Below are 4,674 nucleotides of genomic sequence, written 5' to 3'. Positions count from 1 at the left end.
TTGCATGCCCTTATCCTACTTCTATTCCATGGATCCTATGGTGTTGTAGAGAACAGTGACCTGTAGTTACTTTTGACTGTTTAATTATGTCACTAGCCCAGGAAATACTGACAAGAATATTGTCTAATACACTTTCCACTTCTGACAGTTTTATAAATCTATTAGAGAAATATTTTCTCCACATATTAAAATATTTTAAATACTTCTTATACACAAAAATAAAGACTTGAAAGAGAAATGGATGCTAGTCCAATCCCATTCAAATAACCTAAAATTGTAGATTTGTAGCTGAAAGAGTAAAGAAACCATTGAGACCAACATCCTCATTTTAGGACCTGAGATCTTGAGGTTCAGAGAGGTTAGAGGACTTGTTTAATACCACATAGTAACTGACAAAAAGTAAATGAGTATGTCGTGATTTCACCCCTAAATGTTGGGGTATATTGGATCTCCAAAGTATTCCGAGGTTATGGGCCAGTGTTGTGAAGTGTCTCAACAGATTTTGTAGAATTAGAGCATTGCCAAATCAAGGCAAAGATTTTATTGTGCATACAGCAGATTAAATCCATATGAGGTTCTTGGCAAAGAAATAGAAGGTGAGAGGGGGTTAGCAATCAATAACGGGTCTAAGATGCCATGAAGGAGAGATGACATTAAGGCTGGCAGGTTCCTAATGAATTACCTAAATTTATAAAGAAGGAGTTTAGTAGGGCATTAAGCTATTGACTGGAAGGCTAACCTTAAAAAGTATTTGGCACCCTAAAAAGAGTTAGCCATTATGATGCTTAGCAAGCAGACTAACCTTGAAATGAAATTAGCAAGTTAGTTTGGTACAGATAGGTTCTTATACAGGATGGGTGGTGACATCACTACTTGGTCTTCTGAATGGATATAGTAATTTTGGAGATATGATGATTTGTCATTGGGAGATAGTCCAAAAGGAATAAAAAGCCTAAGAACAAAAGTCCCATTAAAGTCAAAAAATAATCCTATCTGTGCTTCTTACTGCTTGACTCTGGGTGTAACTTGGGCTCTAAAATTCAGACTTTCTTTCAGTACTGCCACTCCCAGCTACCAAGGGTATGCACAGTTTGATAACTTTTTGAGCATAGTTCCAAATTCCTCTCCAGAATGACTGGATGCATTCATAATTCCACCAACAATGTACCAACAACCCTCTTTTTTATAATATATTTAATTTTTTGAAAGACCCTTTTTAATAGTTTACTTTAAACAATGATGCTTTGCCTTTTGCCATCTTATTATCCCCAGCTTATGTTTTTCTCTTTCCTTTCCTCCTTACCCCCACCCCAGTATTAAACTTATAGGCACTTCTTGCCTCATGCAGTCCTCCCTCTTTAGAATTCCTCCCTGCCTAGTTCCTCCCCCTTCCTTAAACTTTTCCTCTACTATTTCTTTATTCCCTTCTGTTTAACCTACCCCTTCCTTTTTTGCTTTTCCCCCTCCCACTTTTCAGTGAGGTGAAAGAAGTTTCTCTGTTAATTATATATGTCTAATATTTTCTCTTTGAGCCAAATCTGATGAGAGCAAGATTCTCAAATTGATCATAGCTCTCCTTTCTTGTCCTCAGATGTAATGGGTTTCCTTTACCTCTTCATGAGATGTAGTTTCCCTCTTTTTAACCTCCACTTTTCCTTTTTCTGATGTAATCTCCTTTCCACTTCTAGTTCCTTTTTTTATGTTATAACAGTAAAATCACATTATACATGTACTCTCTATGTATATCCATTACAGAAATATAATTCCCAAGAGATTTTTTTTTACCTTTTTATGCTTCTCTTGAGTCCTATATTTGGAAGTCAAAATTTTTGTTTAGCTCTGTTTTTTTTCATCAGAAATAAAAGGAATTCACCTCTTTCATTGAATGCCCATCATCTTCCCTGGAAGAAAGTGTTCATTTTAGTTGGGTAATTTATTCTTGGCTGCATTCTAAGTTCCTTTGCCTTTCAGAGTATCAGATTCCAGGCCCTTCAATCCTTTAATGTGGACTCTGCTAGATCCTGAATAATCCTATTGTGGCTCCTCAATATTTGAATTGTTTTTTTTTTTTCTGGCTGCTTATAATATTTTTTCCTTGGTTCAATAGTTCTGAAATTTAGCCATTATATTCCTTAGAATTTTAATTTTGGCATCTCTTTTAGTAGATGATTAATTAATTCTTTCAATGGCTATTTTGTCTTCTGATTCTATGACATCTCGGCAGTTTTCTTTGATGTTTTCCTAAAAATAGTGTCTAGGGTATTTTTTTATCATGATTTTCAGGGAGTCCAATAATCCTTAGATTATCTTTCTTAGATCTATTTTCCAGATCTGTTGTTTCCCAAGTAGGTTTTTAACATTTTTTTCTTTTTTTTTTTTTTTTTTTTTTTTTTTTTTTTTTTTTTGTTATTTTGGTTTTGCAAAGATTCTTGATGTCTCCTTGAGTCATTTATTTCTATTTGTTCAGTTCTGATTTTTAATGAATTATTTTCTTCATTTACTTTTTTATTTCTTTTTGTATTTTTCCTATTGAGTTTTTTAAATTAATTGTTTTGTTCTATGAATTTTTTTTTTCCCATTTCACCAATTCTCTTTTAAGGAATTATTTTCTTTTTCCAATTCACAAATTCTGTTTTTCTGGGAGTTCTTTATCTTTTTCAATTCACAAATTCTGTTTTCTTAGGAATTCTTTACCTCTCCCATTTCCTATTCACAGAGTTGTTTTCTTTTTACACTTCAACAATTCTTTCTTTTAATGAGTTAGATTTCTTTTCCAAAGCCTTTGCAGAGTTATCCTTTCCTTTCCCCATTCTTCTTTCAGCTCTCTTTTAAGATCCTTTTAAATTTCTTCTAGGAGAGCCTTGTGTGGTGGAGAGCAGGTTATATCTCCCTTTGGGGTTTCATCTAGAGACAATCTGCTTTTAATCTCCTCAGAGTTGGAAATCTGCTCTTTCACTATAAAAGCTTTCTATAGGTAGAGCTTGCTTTGCCTTTTTCCTCATTTTGTTATTTAAATGCTGGGGTCTGCTTTTGGGTCAATGAGGCTTTTCCAAGCTTCGTCAACAGGCAACAGGAAGTGGCAGTGAAGTGGCAGCAGAATGTCTATGGCTGCACTGGGATTGACTGTACTAGAATCATGCTGAGTCACTCACAGTGCTGGGTGGGTGTGGCCAGGTCCTGTGAGACTCTGGCACTTTGGGGTATAGTCTTTGTTCTCTGTGTTTATGTTGGAAGTTTTATAACTTCTCTACAGAACTATTGGCTTGCAAACAGGACAGAGTAGCCAACACTATGGTAGAATCCCCCCTGCAGATTCTCTTCTCACAGAGAACACTCCCCACCCATAGAAATCACACCCTGCCTCCAGTCTTCTCAGCATGTGCTGGTGCCTGCTTGCCCGTCTGCCTGTGCCTATGCCTAGCCTCCTACCTTGCCTGCCCACAACCAAAGTAGACCTTTTTCTAGAGATCTTTGAGATTATCTTCTGTGGGTAATGTGTTGCACTCCCAAAATTCATGGATTCTGACAGTCTAGCACTAATTCACTGGCTGAATTTCTTAAATAGTGTGAGGGAAATAGGAAAGCTTAGAAAGAAGTATGTCTTCTCTCTGCCATCTTGGTTCTGTTCTCCCCCTCCCCAATCCAGAAGATAATTCCAAAGATCGCCAGAAAAGGTTTGTTTCAAATGGGCACAGAAAGAGGTGGGCCAAGCACAAGCAGACTGATTACAGATGCCAGTGCAAGAAGCACAGACCTGGAGTGATGAGGGCAGAGAATTTATGGAAAAGAATCTACAGCAGTGTTGGCTACTCTACCCTGCTTGCAAGCCAGTAGATCAGCAGAGAAGTTATAAAATATCCAACACAAACACAAACGGTAATAGTAAACCCCAAGAATGCTAGAATCTCACAGGACCTGTCCACGTCCACCCAGCACCTGAAGTTGGTCAGCACAGACTCAGCTCAGCCTCTGCTGCTTGTAGAGAAAGCTTGGACAACCTCCCTTACCCTAAAAACAGATCTCAACTTTTTTTTTTTAATGAGTAAAAAACAACAAGAACCCTGACTTTAGATCGTTTTTATGGTGAAAGGGAAGAACAGATTTCAAATCCTGATGAGACTAAAAACAGATCATCTCCAAATAAATCCCCAAAGGGTGATATAAATTGTTCCCCATCACACAAGTCTCTCCTAGAAGAAATTAAAAAGGACCTTAAAAGAGAGCTAGAAGAAAAATGGGGAAAGGAAATGAAAACTTTGCAAGAGGGTTTGAAAAAGGAAACACAAATTATCTGAAGAAAATTCATTACAAAATAGACTTAGTGAAATGGAAAAAGCATATAACTCCTTAAAAATGGATTTGACAAATTTGAAAAAGAAAACAACTCCCTGAAAAACAAAATTTATGAAATTGAAATAAAAAATAACTCCTTAAAAACAAGAATTTGTGAAATGGAAAAAAATCAATAGAATAAAACAACTCACTTAAAAATTCAATTGGGCAAATATGAAAATAACTAAAAAAAGTAAATGAAGAAAATAATTCACTAAAATTCAGAACTGAACAAATAGTAATGAATGACTCAACAAAACATGAAGAAGCAGGAAATAAAAAAAGAAAATAAAAGAAAATATAAAATACCTATTTGGGAAAACAGCTGACCTGGAAAAAAAC

This window comes from Sarcophilus harrisii, chromosome 1 (assembly GCF_902635505.1).
Source record: "Sarcophilus harrisii chromosome 1, mSarHar1.11, whole genome shotgun sequence".
NCBI lineage: Eukaryota > Metazoa > Chordata > Mammalia > Dasyuromorphia > Dasyuridae > Sarcophilus > Sarcophilus harrisii.
This window is presented reverse-complemented; position numbering follows the sequence as displayed.